Source organism: Phodopus roborovskii, unplaced genomic scaffold (genome assembly GCF_943737965.1).
Source record: "Phodopus roborovskii unplaced genomic scaffold, PHOROB, whole genome shotgun sequence".
NCBI classification, from domain to species: domain Eukaryota; kingdom Metazoa; phylum Chordata; class Mammalia; order Rodentia; family Cricetidae; genus Phodopus; species Phodopus roborovskii.
The window spans coordinates 10,822,034-10,838,508 of record NW_026126651.1 but is presented as its reverse complement, the minus strand read 5'-3'; the positions used below and the strand labels follow the sequence as shown (position 1 = coordinate 10,838,508).

Here is a 16,475-nt window from a genome sequence, read left to right as displayed (position 1 = left end):
TAGACCTCACGGTATTTTAGCCATTGGGCACCCAACACGGCCTTTCTTTGGGGGATGCCATACTCTGAAACCTATGTGGACAGGGACATACTCAAACTGCACTCACTTCAAGAGTTTGAAGACCTGGGGATTGGGACACAACAAACTAAGCATTTCTTGCAGGGGGTTTGCGGACAGGATTCTCAGTTCCTCGGATTGCACAGCTCTGTGATAGAACGAATGGAACCTTATTCCCTGCCTTTAAAAATAGTTCTAGTTACCACCCAGATTGGGGCTTCCAGGGTAAGTTTCAAGTCCTCATTACCTCAGAAGTGTTTCATGATACACACTTGCACAAATAGCAGCTCAGAACGGCCTTAGTGCAGACCTCAGATTCCATGATGATCAATCACTCTGATAATTTACTAGATTAGTAAACCATAGGATGACTTTCAGTATCCTAGTGCAGGAAGGGCACTGCCGGCAAGTCCTTTTCTACTCTCTTTCCTTCCCCCGATAATAGTGGCATTGTCCTGCCTCCCAACGCCCATGCTACAACTACACAGTTTCATCTGATGTTGATGAGAGGCAGGTTCTTGGTGGGTTGATATCCACTGGGGCAGCAACTTCTTCTGGCCTACTGGCCACAAGGCTCTGGCATTGTTGTTTTATTTGTACGTGCATGGCACACTGAAGTGCAAAACTAGCATGGCTCTAGTGAGGGAGAATGTCTCTAGACACCAAGACCTGGCAAACCTTGTAGGCTGGGTAGGTCCAATTAAGTAAGGAGTGAGTAGGGATCCTGTCCTGCACAATTGTCTGTGATTTCCAGAGGGTAATGAGAATTTTCCTGGCAATCACAAATGCATACCAGGTTGTGGACCTAGACAGGAACCGTTCAGAGGTCACAAGATGACATGTTAAAAAAGGCCCTGCTGTTTAACTTGCCAAAACTCTTGTTTCTAATGTAGAGTGTGACAGTAGGATTCAGGGTGAATTTTTGTTAGCGTCAAATGACATGGGGAGGGTGGGCAGACTGGTAGCCATCATTTAGTTTTTTTTCTTAACTTTGCCATGCATTTTAAAAGCAAGTGGCCAAATTAGCCTGCTGGGGGACCATTGGGGATTCATATCTGGGTTTTCATGTTGCTGGATGCTCCACAGGTCCCATTTTGCTCACATAAACGTGCACCATAAGAGCCAACTGAGCAAACTCATTTCTTGCAGGAGAAGAACGCTGGCTGAAATTTCTTCAGTTCCTCAGCTTGGTCGATTTGGCGCTCCTGGTAAGCAACATGGTTTGTGTCACAGTAACATATTGATCTGTTCTGTCTGATATCCTGGGTCTATGATGACAAACCAATGTCATGAAGAGAGGTGATGACATAAAAATCATGCTCAATAGGATTACGCTGAGGCCCATTGAACAGAATGGGGCACCAATGGAGGCCTAGTCTACTTGGTCTTTCTTGTAGGCCAAGTCCCAGGCCCTCATTGGCTCAGCATGGTGTTCCTGCTCTGTGGAATCCAGTGAACTCCATGTGCCCTTCTGTAGGAGTGAACTTGATGTTCACTCCCAAGGCTCTTTGAGTCTCACTCTGTATTATTCAGGGTTGCAACCCCACCCCCAAGACAATGCTCATGGGCCACTCTTCTCTCCTGTCTTTCAGTGATCGGCATGCCTTCCTTGACCATGTGCCATGTGGATTATGGTAAGTGGAAAGCATTACTTAATCGCCTGAAACTCTGCAGATCATGGGTCCTCACCTTCCACTGTAGACCTCACGGTATTTTAGACATTGGGCACCCAACACGGCCTTTCTTTGGGGGATGCCCTACTCTGAAACCTATGTGGACAGGGACATACTCAAACTGCACTCACTTCAAGAGTTTGAAGACCTGGGGATTGGGACATACCAAACTAAGCATTTATTGCAGGGGGTTGCAGACAGGATTCTCAGTTCCTCGGATTGCACAGCTCTGTGATAGAATGAATGGAACCATATTCCCTGCCTTTAAAAATAGTTCTAGTTACCATCCAGATTGGGCCTTCCACGGCAAGAGTTTCAAGTCCTCATTACCTCAGAAGTGTTTCATGATACACACTTGCACAAATAGCAGCTCAGAACGGCCTTAGTGCAGACCTCAGATTCCATGATGATCAATCACTCTGATAATTTACTAGATTAGTAAACCATAGGATGACTTTCAGTATCCTAGTGCTGGAAGGGCACTGCCGGCAAGACCTTTTCTACTCTCTTTCCTTCCCCTGATATCAGTGGCATTGTCCTGCCTCCCAACGCCCATGCTACAAGTACACAGTTTCATCTGATGTTGATGAGAGGCAGGTTCTTGGTGGGTTGATATCCACTGGGGCAGCAACTTCTTCTGGCCTACTGGCCACAAGGCTCTGGCATTGTTGTTTTATTTGTACGTGCATGGCACACTGAAGTGCAAAACTAGCATGGCTCTAGTGAGGGAGAATGTCTCCAGACACCAAGACCTGGCACCTCTTGTAGGCTGGGTAAGTCCAATTAAGTAAGGAGTAAGTAGGGATCCTGTCCTGCACAATTGTCTGTGATTTCCAGAGGGTAATGAGAATTTTCCTGGCAATCAAAAATGCATACCAGGTTGTGGACCTAGACAGGAACCGTTCAGAGGTCACAAGATGACATGTTAAAAAAGGCCCTGCTGTTTAACTTGCCAAAACTCTTGTTTCTAATGCAGAGTGTGACAGTAGGATTCAGGGTGAATTTTTGTTAGCGTCAAATGACATGGGGAGGGTGGGCAGACTGGTAGCCATCATTTAGTTTTTTTTCTTAACTTTGCCATGCATTTTAAAAGCAAGTGGCCAAATTACCCTGCTGGGGGACCATTGGGGATTCATATCTGGGTTTTCTTGTTGCTGGATGCTCCACAGGTCCCATTTTGCTCACATAAACGTGCACCATAAGAGCCAACTGAGCAAACTCATTTCTTGCAGGAGAAGAACGCTGGATGAAATTTCTTCAGTTCCTCAGCTTGGTCGATTTGGCACTCCTGGTAAGCAACATGGTTTGTGTCACAGTAACATATTGATCTGTTCTGTCTGATATCCTGGGTCTATGATGACAAACCAATGTCATGAAGAGAGGTGATGACATAAAAATCATGCTCAATAGGATTACGCTGAGGCCCGTTGAACAGAATGGGGCACCAATGGAGGCCTAGTCTACTTGGTCTTTCTTGTAGGCCAAGTCCCAGGCCCTCATTGGCTCAGCATGCTGTTCCTGCTCTGTGGAATCCAGTGAACTCCATGTGCCCTTCTGTAGGAGTGAACTTGATGTTCACTCCCAAGGCTCTTTGAGTCTCACTCTGTATTATTCAGGGTTGCGACCCCACCCCCAAGACAATGCTCATGGGCCACTCTTCTCTCCTGTCTTTCAGTGATCGGCATGCCTTCCTTGACCATGTGCCATGTGGATTATGGTAAGTGGAAAGCATTACTTAATCGCCTGACACTCTGCAGATCATGGGTCCTCACCTTCCACTGTAGACCTCAAGGTATTTTAGCCATTGGGCACCCAACACGGCCTTTCTTTGGGGGATGCCCTACTCTGAAACCTATGTGGACAGGGACATACTCAAACTGCACTCACTTCAAGAGTTTGAAGACCTGGGGATTGGGACATACCAAACTAATCATTTATTGCAGGGGGGTTGCAGACAGGATTCTCAGTTCCTCGGATTGCACAGCTCTGTGATAGAATGAATGGAACCATATTCCCTGCCTTTAAAAATAGTTCTAGTTACCATCCAGATTGGGCCTTCCACGGCAAGAGTTTCAAGTCCTCATTACCTCAGAAGTGTTTCATGATACACACTTGCACAAATAGCAGCTCAGAACGGCCTTAGTGCAGACCTCAGATTCCATGATGATCAATCACTCTGATAATTTACTAGATTAGTAAACCATAGGATGACTTTCAGTATCCTAGTGCTGGAAGGGCACTGCCGGCAAGACCTTTTCTACTCTCTTTCCTTCCCCTGATATCAGTGGCATTGTCCTGCCTCCCAACGCCCATGCTACAAGTACACAGTTTCATCTGATGTTGATGAGAGGCAGGTTCTTGGTGGGTTGATATCCACTGGGGCAGCAACTTCTTCTGGCCTACTGGCCACAAGGCTCTGGCATTGTTGTTTTATTTGTACGTGCATGGCACACTGAAGTGCAAAACTAGCATGGCTCTGGTGAGGGAGAATGTCTCCAGACACCAAGACCTGGCAACCCTTGTAGGCTGGGTAGGTCCAATTAAGTAAGGAGTGAGTAGGGATCCTGTCCTGCACAATTGTCTGTGATTTCCAGAGGGTAATGGGAATTTTCCTGGCAATCACAAATGCATACCAGGTTGTGGACCTAGTCAGGAACCGTTCAGAGGTCACAAGATGACATGTTTAAAAAGGCCCTGCTGTTTAACTTGCCAAAACTCTTGTTTCTAATGTAGAGTGTGACAGTAGGATTCAGGGTGAATTTTTGTTAGCGTCAAATGACATGGGGAGGGTGGGCAGACTGGTAGCCATCATTTATTTTTTTTTCTTAACTTTGCCATGCATTTTAAAAGCAAGTGGCCAAATTACCCTGCTGGGGGACCATTGGGGATTCATATCTGGGTTTTCATGTTGCTGGATGCTCCACAGGTCCCATTTTGCTCACATAAACGTGCACCATAAGAGCCAACTGAGCAAACTCATTTCTTGCAGGAGAAGAACGCTGGATGAAATTTCTTCAGTTCCTCAGCTTGGTCGATTTGGCACTCCTGGGAAGCAACATGGTTTGTGTCACAGTAACATATTGATCTGTTCTGTCTGATATCCTGGGTCTATGATGACAAACCAATGTCATGAAGAGAGGTGATGACATAAAAATCATGCTCAATAGGATTACGCTGAGGCCCGTTGAACAGAATGGGGCACCAATGGAGGCCTAGTCTACTTGGTCTTTCTTGTAGGCCAAGTCCCAGGCCCTCATTGGCTCAGCATGCTGTTCCTGCTCTGTGGAATCCAGTGAACTCCATGTGCCCTTCTGTAGGAGTGAACTTGATGTTCACTCCCAAGGCTCTTTGAGTCTCACTCTGTATTATTCAGGGTTGCGACCCCACCCCCAAGACAATGCTCATGGGCCACTCTTCTCTCCTGTCTTTCAGTGATCGGCATGCCTTCCTTGACCATGTGCCATGTGGATTATGGTAAGTGGAAAGCATTACTTAATCGCCTGACACTCTGCAGATCATGGGTCCTCACCTTCCACTGTAGACCTCAAGGTATTTTAGCCATTGGGCACCCAACACGGCCTTTCTTTGGGGGATGCCCTACTCTGAAACCTATGTGGACAGGGACATACTCAAACTGCACTCACTTCAAGAGTTTGAAGACCTGGGGATTGGGACATACCAAACTAATCATTTATTGCAGGGGGGTTGCAGACAGGATTCTCAGTTCCTCGGATTGCACAGCTCTGTGATAGAATGAATGGAACCATATTCCCTGCCTTTAAAAATAGTTCTAGTTACCATCCAGATTGGGCCTTCCACGGCAAGAGTTTCAAGTCCTCATTACCTCAGAAGTGTTTCATGATACACACTTGCACAAATAGCAGCTCAGAACGGCCTTAGTGCAGACCTCAGATTCCATGATGATCAATCACTCTGATAATTTACTAGATTAGTAAACCATAGGATGACTTTCAGTATCCTAGTGCTGGAAGGGCACTGCCGGCAAGACCTTTTCTACTCTCTTTCCTTCCCCTGATATCAGTGGCATTGTCCTGCCTCCCAACGCCCATGCTACAAGTACACAGTTTCATCTGATGTTGATGAGAGGCAGGTTCTTGGTGGGTTGATATCCACTGGGGCAGCAACTTCTTCTGGCCTACTGGCCACAAGGCTCTGGCATTGTTGTTTTATTTGTACGTGCATGGCACACTGAAGTGCAAAACTAGCATGGCTCTGGTGAGGGAGAATGTCTCCAGACACCAAGACCTGGCAACCCTTGTAGGCTGGGTAGGTCCAATTAAGTAAGGAGTGAGTAGGGATCCTGTCCTGCACAATTGTCTGTGATTTCCAGAGGGTAATGGGAATTTTCCTGGCAATCACAAATGCATACCAGGTTGTGGACCTAGTCAGGAACCGTTCAGAGGTCACAAGATGACATGTTTAAAAAGGCCCTGCTGTTTAACTTGCCAAAACTCTTGTTTCTAATGTAGAGTGTGACAGTAGGATTCAGGGTGAATTTTTGTTAGCGTCAAATGACATGGGGAGGGTGGGCAGACTGGTAGCCATCATTTATTTTTTTTTCTTAACTTTGCCATGCATTTTAAAAGCAAGTGGCCAAATTACCCTGCTGGGGGACCATTGGGGATTCATATCTGGGTTTTCATGTTGCTAGATGCTCCACAGGTCCCATTTTGCTCACATAAACGTGCACCATAAGAGCCAACTGAGCAAACTCATTTCTTGCAGGAGAAGAACGCTGAATGAAATTTCTTCAGTTCCTCAGCTTGGTCGATTTGGCACTCCTGGGAAGCAACATGGTTTGTGTCACAGTAACATATTGATCTGTTCTGTCTGATATCCTGGGTCTATGATGACAAACCAATGTCATGAAGAGAGGTGATGACATAAAAATCATGCTCAATAGGATTACGCTGAGGCCCGTTGAACAGAATGGGGCACCAATGGAGGCCTAGTCTACTTGGTCTTTCTTGTAGGCCAAGTCCCAGGCCCTCATTGGCTCAGCATGCTGTTCCTGCTCTGTGGAATCCAGTGAACTCCATGTGCCCTTCTGTAGGAGTGAACTTGATGTTCACTCCCAAGGCTCTTTGAGTCTCACTCTGTATTATTCAGGGTTGCGACCCCACCCCCAAGACAATGCTCATGGGCCACTCTTCTCTCCTGTCTTTCAGTGATCGGCATGCCTTCCTTGACCATGTGCCATGTGGATTATGGTAAGTGGAAAGCTTTACTTAATCGCCTGACACTCTGCAGATCATGGGTCCTCACCTTCCACTGTAGACCTCAAGGTATTTTAGCCATTGGGCACCCAACACGGCCTTTCTTTGGGGGATGCCCTACTCTGAAACCTATGTGGACAGGGACATACTCAAACTGCACTCACTTCAAGAGTTTGAAGACCTGGGGATTGGGACATACCAAACTAATCATTTATTGCAGGGGGGGGTTGCAGACAGGATTCTCAGTTCCTCGGATTGCACAGCTCTGTGATAGAATGAATGGAACCATATTCCCTGCCTTTAAAAATAGTTCTAGTTACCATCCAGATTGGGGCTTCCAGGGCAAGAGTTTCAAGTTCTCATTACCTCAGAAGTGTTTCATGATACACACTTGCACAAATTGCAGCTCAGAACGGCCTTAGTGCAGACCTCAGATTCCATGATGATCAATCACTCTGATAATTTACTAGATAAGTAAACCATAGGATGACTTTCAGTATCCTAGTGCTGGAAGGGCACTGCCGGCACGTCCTTTTCTACTCTCTTTCCTTCCCCTGATATCAGTGGCATTGTCCTGCCTCCCAACGCCCATGCTACAAGTACACAGTTTCATGTGATGTTGATGAGAGGCAGTTTCTTGGTGGGTTGATATCCACTGGGGCAGCAACTTCTTCTGGCCTACTGGCCAAAAGGCTCTGGCATTGTTGTTATATTTGTACGTGCATGGCACACTGAAGTGCAAAACTAGCATGGCTCTAGTGAGGGAGAATGTCTCCAGACACCAAGACCTGGCAAACCTTGTAGGCTGGGTAGGTCCAATTAAGTAAGGAGTGAGTAGGGATCCTGTCCTGCACAATTGTCTGTGATTTCCAGAGGGTAATGAGAATTTTCCTGGCAATCACAAATGCATTCCTGGTTGTGGACCTAGTCAGGAACCGTTCAGAGGTCACAAGATGACATGTTTAAAAAGGCCCTGCTGTTTAACTTGCCAAAACTCTTGTTTCTAATGTAGAGTGTGACAGTAGGATTCAGGGTGAATTTTTCTAAGCGTCAAATGACATGGGGAGGGTGGGCAGACTGGTAGCCATCATTTAGTTTTTTTTCTTAACTTTGCCATGCATTTTAAAAGCAAGTGGCCAAATTACCCTGCTGGGGGACCATTGGGGATTCATATCTGGGTTTTCATGTTGCTGGATGCTCCACAGGTCCCATTTTGCTCACATAAACGTGCACCATAAGAGCCAACTGAGCAAACTCATTTCTTGCAGGAGAAGAACGCTGGCTGAAATTTCTTCAGTTTCTCAGCTTGGTCGATTTGGCGCTCCTGGTAAGCAACATGGTTTGTGTCACAGTAACATATTGATCTGTTCTGTTGATATCCTGGGTCTATGATGACAAACCAATGTCATGAAGAGAGGTGATGACATAAAACTCATGCTCAATAGGATTACGCTGAGGCCCGTTGAACAGAATGGGGCACCAGTGGAGGCCTAGTCTACTTGGTCTTTATTGTAGGCCAAGTCCCAGGCCCTCATTGGCTCAGCATGGTGTTCCTGCTCTGTGGAATCCAGTGAACTCCATGTGCCCTTCTGTAGGAGTGAACTCGATGTTCACTCCCAAGGCTCTTTGAGTCTCACTCTGTACTATTCAGGGTTGCGACCCCACCCCCAAGACAATGCTCATGGGCCACTCTTCTCTCCTGTCTTTCAGTGATCGGCATGCCTTCCTTGACCATGTGCCATGTGGATTATGGTAAGTGGAAAGCATTACTTAATCGCCTGACACTCTGCAGATCATGGGTCCTCACCTTCCACTGTACACCTCACGGTATTTTAGCCATTGGGCACCCAACACAGCCTTTCTTTGCGAGATGCCCTACTCTGAAACCTATGTGGACAGGGACATACTCAAACTGCACTCACTTCAAGAGTTTGAAGACCTGGGGATTGGGACATACCAAACTAAGCATTTCTTGCAGGGGTGTTGCGGACAGGATTCTCAGTTCCTCGGATTGCACAGCTCTGTGATATAATGAATGGAACCTTATTCCCTGCCTTTAAAAATAGTTCTAGTTACCATCCAGATTGGGGCTTCCAGGGCAAGAGTTTCAAGTTCTCATTACCTCAGAAGTGTTTCACGATACACACTTGCACAAATTGCAGCTCAGAACGGCCTTAGTGCAGACCTCAGATTCCATGATGATCAATCACTCTGATAATTTACTAGATAAGTAAACCATAGGATGACTTTCAGTATCCTAGTGCTGGAAGGGCACTGCCGGCACGTCCTTTTCTACTCTCTTTCCTTCCCCTGATATCAGTGGCATTGTCCTGCCTCCCAACGCCCATGCTACAAGTACACAGTTTCATGTGATGTTGATGAGAGGCAGTTTCTTGGTGGGTTGATATCCACTGGGGCAGCAACTTCTTCTGGCCTACTGGCCACAAGGCTCTGGCATTGTTGTTATATTTGTACGTGCACGGCACACTGAAGTGCAAAACTAGCATGGCTCTAGTGAGGGAGAATGTCTCCAGACACCAAGACCTGGCACCTCTTGTAGGCTGGGTAGGTCCAATTAAGTAAGGAGTGAGTAGGGATCCTGTCCTGCACAATTGTCTGTGATTTCCAGAGGGTAATGAGAATTTTCCTGGCAATCACAAATGCATTCCAGGTTGTGGACCTAGTCAGGAACCGTTCAGAGGTCACAAGATGACATGTTTAAAAAGGCCCTGCTGTTTAACTTGCCAAAACTCTTGTTTCTAATGTAGAGTGTGACAGTAGGATTCAGGGTGAATTTTTCTTAGCGTCAAATGACATGGGGAGGGTGGGCAGACTGGTAGCCATCATTTAGTTTTTTTTCTTAACTTTGCCATGCATTTTAAAAGCAAGTGGCCAAATTACCCTGCTGGGGGACCATTGGGGATTCATATCTGGGTTTTCATGTTGCTGGATGCTCCACAGGTCCCATTTTGCTCACATAAACGTGCACCATAAGAGCCAACTGAGCAAACTCATTTCTTGCAGGAGAAGAACGCTGGCTGAAATTTCTTCAGTTTCTCAGCTTGGTCGATTTGGCGCTCCTGGTAAGCAACATGGTTTGTGTCACAGTAACATATTGATCTGTTCTGTTGATATCCTGGGTCTATGATGACAAACCAATGTCATGAAGAGAGGTGATGACATAAAACTCATGCTCAATAGGATTACGCTGAGGCCCGTTGAACAGAATGGGGCACCAGTGGAGGCCTAGTCTACTTGGTCTTTATTGTAGGCCAAGTCCCAGGCCCTCATTGGCTCAGCATGGTGTTCCTGCTCTGTGGAATCCAGTGAACTCCATGTGCCCTTCTGTAGGAGTGAACTCGATGTTCACTCCCAAGGCTCTTTGAGTCTCACTCTGTACTATTCAGGGTTGCGACCCCACCCCCAAGACAATGCTCATGGGCCACTCTTCTCTCCTGTCTTTCAGTGATCGGCATGCCTTCCTTGACCATGTGCCATGTGGATTATGGTAAGTGGAAAGCATTACTTAATCGCCTGACACTCTGCAGATCATGGGTCCTCACCTTCCACTGTAGACCTCATGGTATTTTAGCCGTTGGGAACCCAACACGGCCTTTCTTTGGGGGATGCCCTACTCTGAAACCTATGTGGACAGGGACATACTCAAACTGCACTCACTTCAAGAGTTTGAAGACCTGGGGATTGGGACATACCAAACTAAGCATTTATTGCAGGGGGGTTGCAGACAGGATTCTGAGTTCCTCGGATTGCACAGCTCTGTGATAGCATGAATGGAACCTTATTCCCTGCCTTTAAAAATAGTTCTCGTTACCATCCAGATTGGGCCTTCCAGGGCAAGAGTTTCAAGTTCTCATTACCTCAGAAGTGTTTCATGATACACACTTGCACAAATAGCAGCTCAGAACGGCCTTAGTGCAGACCTCAGATTCCATGATGATCAATCACTCTGATAATTTACTAGATTAGTAAACCATAGGATGACTTTCAGTATCCTAGTGCTGGAAGGGCACTGCCGGCAAGACCTTTTCTACTCTCTTTCCTTCCCCTGATATCAGTGGCATTGTCCTGCCTCCCAACGCCCATGCTACAAGTACACAGTTTCATCTGATGTTGATGAGAGGCAGGTTCTTGGTGGGTTGATATCCACTGGGGCAGCAACTTCTTCTGGCCTACTGGCCACAAGGCTCTAGCATTGTTGTTATATTTGTATGTGCATGGCACACTGAAGTGCAAAACTAGCATGGCTCTAGTGAGGGAGAATGTCTCCAGACACCAATACCTAGCACATCTTGTAGGCTGGGTAGGTCCAATTAAGTAAGGAGTGAGTAGGGATCCTGTCCTGCACAATTGTCTGTGATTTCCAGAGGGTAATGAGAATTTTCCTGGCAATCACAAATGCATACCAGGTTGTGGACCTAGTCAGGAACCGTTCAGGGGTCAAAACGTGACATGTTTAAAAAGGCCCTGCTGTTTAACTTGCCAAAACTCTTGTTTCTAATGTAGAGTGTGACAGCAGGATTCAGGGTGAATTTTTCTTAGCGTCAAATGACATGGGGAGGGTGGGCAGACTGGTAGCCATCATTTATTTTTTTTTCTTAACTTTGCCATGCATTTTAAAAGCAAGTGGCCAAATTACCCTGCTGGGGGACCATTGGGGATTCATATCTGGGTTTTCATGTTGCTGGATGCTCCACAGGTCCCATTTTGCTCACATAAACGTGCACCATAAGAGCCAACTGAGCAAACTCATTTCTTGCAGGAGAAGAACGCTGGCTGAAATTTCTTCAGTTCCTCAGCTTGGTCGATTTGGCGCTCCTGGTAAGCAACATGGTTTGTGTCACAGTAACATATTGATCTGTTCTGTTGATATCCTGGGTCTATGATGACAAACCAATGTCATGAAGAGAGGTGATGACATAAAAATCATGCTCAATAGGATTACGCTGAGGCCCGTTGAACAGAATGGGGCACCAATGGAGGCCGAGTCTACTTGGTCTTTCTTGTAGGCCAAGTCCCAGGCCCTCATTGGCTCAGCATGGTGTTCCTGCTCTGTGGAATCCAGTGAACTCCATGTGCCCTTCTGTAGGAGTGAACTCGATGTTCACTCCCAAGGCTCTTTGAGTCTCACTCTGTACTATTCAGGGTTGCGACCCCACCCCCAAGACAATGCTCATGGGCCACTCTTCTCTCCTGTCTTTCAGTGATCGGCATGCCTTCCTTGACCATGTGCCATGTGGATTATGGTAAGTGGAAAGCATTACTTAATCGCCTGACACTCTGCAGATCATGGGTCCTCACCTTCCACTGTAGACCTGACGGTATTTTAGCCATTGGGCACCCAACACGGCCTTTCTTTGGGGGATGCCCTACTCTGAAACCTATGTGGACAGGGACATACTCAAACTGCACTCACTTCAAGAGTTTGAAGACCTGGGGATTGGGACATACCAAACTAAGCATTTATTGCAGGGGGGTTGCAGACAGGATTCTGAGTTCCTCGGATTGCACAGCTCTGTGATAGCATGAATGGAACCTTATTCCCTGCCTTTCAAAATAGTTCTAGTTACCATCCAGATTGGGCCTTCCAGGGCAAGAGTTTCAAGTTCTCATTACCTCACAAGTGTTTCATTATACACACTTGCACAAATCGTAGCTCAGAACGGCCTTAGTGCAGACCTCAGATTCCATGATGATCAATCACTCTGATAATTTACTAGATTAGTAAACCATAGGATGACTTTCAGTATCCTAGTGCTGGAAGGGCACTGCCGGCAAGACCTTTTCTACTCTCTTTCCTTCCCCGGATATTAGTGGCATTGTCCTGCCTCCCAACGCCCATGCTACAACTACACAGTTTCATGTGATGTTGATGAGAGGCAGTTTCTTGGTGGGTTGATATCCACTGGGGCAGCAACTTCTTCTGGCCTACTGGCCACAAGGCTCTGGCATTGTTGTTATATTTGTACGTGCACGGCACACTGAAGTGCAAAACTAGCATGGCTCTAGTGAGGGAGAATGTCTCCAGACACCAAGACCTGGCACCCCTTGTAGGCTGGGTAGGTCCAATTAAATACTGAGTGAGTAGGGATCCTGTCCTGCACAATTGTCTGTGATTTCCAGAGGGTAATGAGAATTTTCCTGGCAATCACAAATGCATACCAGGTTGTGGACCTAGTCAGGAACCGTTCAGAGGTCACAAGATGACATGTTAAAAAAGGCCCTGCTGTTTAACTTGCCAAAACTCTTGTTTCTAATGTAGAGTGTGACAGTAGGTTTCAGGGTAAATTTTTGTTAGCGTCAAATGACATGGGGAGGGTGGGCAGACTGGTAGCCATCATTTAGTTTTTTTTCTTAACTTTGCCATGCATTTTAAAAGCAAGTGGCCAAATTACCCTGCTGGGGGACCATTGGGGATTCATATCTGGGTTTTCATGTTGCTGGATGCTCCACAGGTCCCATTTTGCTCACATAAACGTGCACCATAAGAGCCAACTGAGCAAACTCATTTCTTGCAGGAGAAGAATTCTGGCTGAAATTTTTCAGTTCCTCATTATGTTCGACTTGGCACTCCTGGTAAGCAACATGGATTGTGTCACAGTAACATATTGATCTGTTCTGTCTGATATCCTGGGTCTATGATGACAAACCAATGTCATGAAGAGAGGTGATGACATAAAAATCATGCTCAATAGGATTACGCTGAGGCCCTTTAAACACAATGGGGCACCAATGGAGGCCTAGTCTACTTGGTCTTTCTTGTAGGCCAAGTCCCAGGCCCACATTGGCTCAGCATGGTGTTCCTGCTCTGTGGAATCCAGTGAACTTCATGTGTCCTTCTGTAGGAGTGAACTCGATGTTCACTCCCAAGGCTCTTTGAGTCTAGCTCTGTACTATTCAGGGTTGCGACTCCCCCCCCCCCCAAGACAATGCTCATGGGCCACTCTTCTCTCCTGTCTTTCAGTGATCATGATGCCTTCCTTGACCATGTGCCATGTGGATTATTGTAAGTGGAAAGAATTACTTAATCGAGTGACACTCTGCAGATCATGGGTCCTCACCTTCCACTTTAGACCTCATGGTATTTTAGCCGTTGGGCACCCAACATGGCCTTTCTTTGGGGGATGCCCTTCTCTGCAACCTATGTGGACAAGGACATACTCAAACTGCACTCACTTCAAGTGTTTGAAAACCTGGGCATTGGGACATACCAAACTAAGCATTTATTGGAGGGGGGTTGCGGACATGATTCTCAGTTCCTTGGATTGCACAGCTCTGTGATTGAATGAAGGGAACGTTATTTCCTGCCTTTAAAAATTGTTCTAGTTACCATCCAGATTGGGGCTTCCAGGGCAAGAGTTTCAAGTCCTCATTACCTCAGAAGTGTTTCATGATACACACTTGCACAAATTGCAGCTCACAACGGCCTTAGTGCAGACCTCAGATTCCATGATGATTAATCACTCTGATAATTTACTAGATTAGTAAACCATAGGATGACTTTCAGTGCTGGAAGGGCACTGCCGGCAAGTCCTTTTCTACTCTCTTTCCTTCCCCTGATATCAGTGGCATTTTCCTGCCTCCCAACGCCCATGCTACAAGTACACAGTTTCATGTGATGTTGATGAGAGGCAGTTTCTTGGTGGGTTGATATCCACTGGGGCAGCAACTTCTTCTGGCCTACTGGCCACACGGCTCTGGCATTGTTGTTATATTTGTACGTGCATGGCACAGTGAAGTGCAAAACTAGCATGGCTCTAGTGAGGGAGAATGTCTCCAGACACCAAGACCTGGCACCTCTTGTAGACTGGGTAGGTCCAATTAAGTAAGGAGTGAGTAGGGATCCTGTCCTGCACAATAGTCTGTGATTTCCAGTGGGTAATGAGAATTTGCCTGGCAATCACAAATGCATACCAGGTTGTGGACCTAGTCAGGAACCGTTCAGAGGTCACAAGATGACATGTTTAAAAAGGCCCTGCTGTTTAACTTGCCAAAACTCTTGTTTCTAATGTAGAGTGTGACAGTAGGATTCAGGGTGAATTTTTCTTAGCGTCAAATGACATGGGAAGGTGGGCAGACTGGTAGTCATCACTTAGTTTTTTTTCTTAATTTTGCCATGCATTTTAAAAGCAAGTTGCCAAATTACCCTGCTGGGGGACCATTGGAGATTCATATCTGGGTTTTCATGTTGCTGAATGCTCTACAGGTCCCATTTTGCTCACATAAACGTGCACCATAAGAGCCAACTGAGCAAACTCATTTCTTGCAGGAGAAGAATGCTGGCTGAAATTTCTTCAGTTCCTCAGCTTGGTCGATTTGGCACTCCTGGTAAGCAACATGGTTTGTGTCACAGTAACATATTGATCTGTTCTGTCTGATATCCTGGGTCTATGATGACAAACCAATGTCATGAAGAGAGGTGATGACATAAAAATCATGCTCAATAGGATTACGCTAGGCCGGATGAACAGAATGGGGCACCAATGGAGGCCTAGTCTACTTGGTCTTTCTTGTAGGCCAAGTCCCGGGCCCTCTTTGGCTCAGCATGGTGTTCCTGCTCTGTGGAATCCAGTGAACTCCATGTGCCCTTCTGTAGGAGTGAACTCGATGATCACTCCCAAGGCTCTTTGAGTCTCACTCTGTACTATTCAGGGTTGCGACCCCTCCCCCAAGACAATGCTCATGGGCCACTCTTCTCTCCTGTCTTTCAGTGATCGGGATGCCTTTCTTGACCATGTAACATGTGGATTATGGTAAGTGGAAAGAATTACTTAATCGAGTGACACTCTGCAGATCATGGGTCCTCACCTTCCTCTGTAGACCTCATGGTATTTTAGCCGTTGGGCACCCAACTCGGCCTTTCTTTGGGGGACGCCCTTCTTTGAAACCTATTTGGACAGGGTCATACTCAAACTGGACTCACTTCAAGAGTTTGAAGACCTGGGGATTGGGACATACAAAACTAAGCATTTATTGCAGGGGGGTTGCGGACAGGATTCTCAGTTCCTCGGATTGCACAGGTCTGTGATAGAATGAATGGAACCTTATTCCCTGCCTTTAAAAATAGTTCTAATTACCATCCAGATTGGGGCTTCCAGGGCAAGAGTTTCAAGTTCTCATTATCTCAGAAGTGTTTCTCAATACACACTTGCACAAATCGCAGCTCAGAACGGCCTTAGTGCAGACCTCAGATTCCATGATGATCAATCACTCCAAAAATTTACTAGATTAGTAAACCATAGGATGATTTTCGGTATCCTAGTGTTCGAAGGGCACTGCTGGCAAGTCCTTTTCAACTCTCTTTCCTTCCTCCGATATTAGGACCTCCCTACGCCCATGCTACAAGTACACAGTTTCATCTGATGTTGATGAGAGGCAGTTTCTTGGTGGGTTGATATCCACTGGGGCAGCAACTTCTTCTGGCCTACTTGTCACAACGTCTGCCAGTTCCTCTAGCACAGGACAGTGATGAAATTGAGCAATTATTAAT

General features: G+C 46.4%; 9 non-coding genes across 9 annotated transcripts; all 9 read left to right on the top strand.

The window, feature by feature from the left end:
• The first annotated feature begins 1,321 nt into the window (after positions 1–1,321).
• Positions 1,322–1,400, top strand: LOC127213992 (small nucleolar RNA SNORD115). Its single transcript, XR_007833717.1, has one exon. It is a non-coding gene; the product is annotated as a small nucleolar RNA SNORD115 (small nucleolar RNA).
• A 1,677-nt stretch (positions 1,401–3,077) lies between these two features.
• On the top strand, positions 3,078–3,156 carry LOC127213980 (small nucleolar RNA SNORD115). Its single transcript, XR_007833706.1, has one exon. It is a non-coding gene; the product is annotated as a small nucleolar RNA SNORD115 (small nucleolar RNA).
• A 1,678-nt stretch (positions 3,157–4,834) lies between these two features.
• Positions 4,835–4,913, top strand: LOC127213969 (small nucleolar RNA SNORD115). The gene has a single exon (XR_007833695.1). It is a non-coding gene; the product is annotated as a small nucleolar RNA SNORD115 (small nucleolar RNA).
• Positions 4,914–6,591: 1,678 nt separating this feature from the next.
• On the top strand, positions 6,592–6,670 carry LOC127213955 (small nucleolar RNA SNORD115). The gene has a single exon (XR_007833683.1). It is a non-coding gene; the product is annotated as a small nucleolar RNA SNORD115 (small nucleolar RNA).
• A 1,679-nt stretch (positions 6,671–8,349) lies between these two features.
• LOC127213966 (small nucleolar RNA SNORD115) lies at positions 8,350–8,428 on the top strand. Its single transcript, XR_007833693.1, has one exon. It is a non-coding gene; the product is annotated as a small nucleolar RNA SNORD115 (small nucleolar RNA).
• Positions 8,429–10,105: 1,677 nt separating this feature from the next.
• Positions 10,106–10,184, top strand: LOC127213965 (small nucleolar RNA SNORD115). Its single transcript, XR_007833692.1, has one exon. It is a non-coding gene; the product is annotated as a small nucleolar RNA SNORD115 (small nucleolar RNA).
• Positions 10,185–11,861: 1,677 nt separating this feature from the next.
• LOC127214089 (small nucleolar RNA SNORD115) lies at positions 11,862–11,940 on the top strand. Its single transcript, XR_007833807.1, has one exon. It is a non-coding gene; the product is annotated as a small nucleolar RNA SNORD115 (small nucleolar RNA).
• A 1,677-nt stretch (positions 11,941–13,617) lies between these two features.
• LOC127214077 (small nucleolar RNA SNORD115) lies at positions 13,618–13,696 on the top strand. Its single transcript, XR_007833796.1, has one exon. It is a non-coding gene; the product is annotated as a small nucleolar RNA SNORD115 (small nucleolar RNA).
• A 1,673-nt stretch (positions 13,697–15,369) lies between these two features.
• Positions 15,370–15,447, top strand: LOC127213970 (small nucleolar RNA SNORD115). The gene has a single exon (XR_007833696.1). It is a non-coding gene; the product is annotated as a small nucleolar RNA SNORD115 (small nucleolar RNA).
• The last annotated feature ends 1,028 nt before the right edge of the window (positions 15,448–16,475 follow it).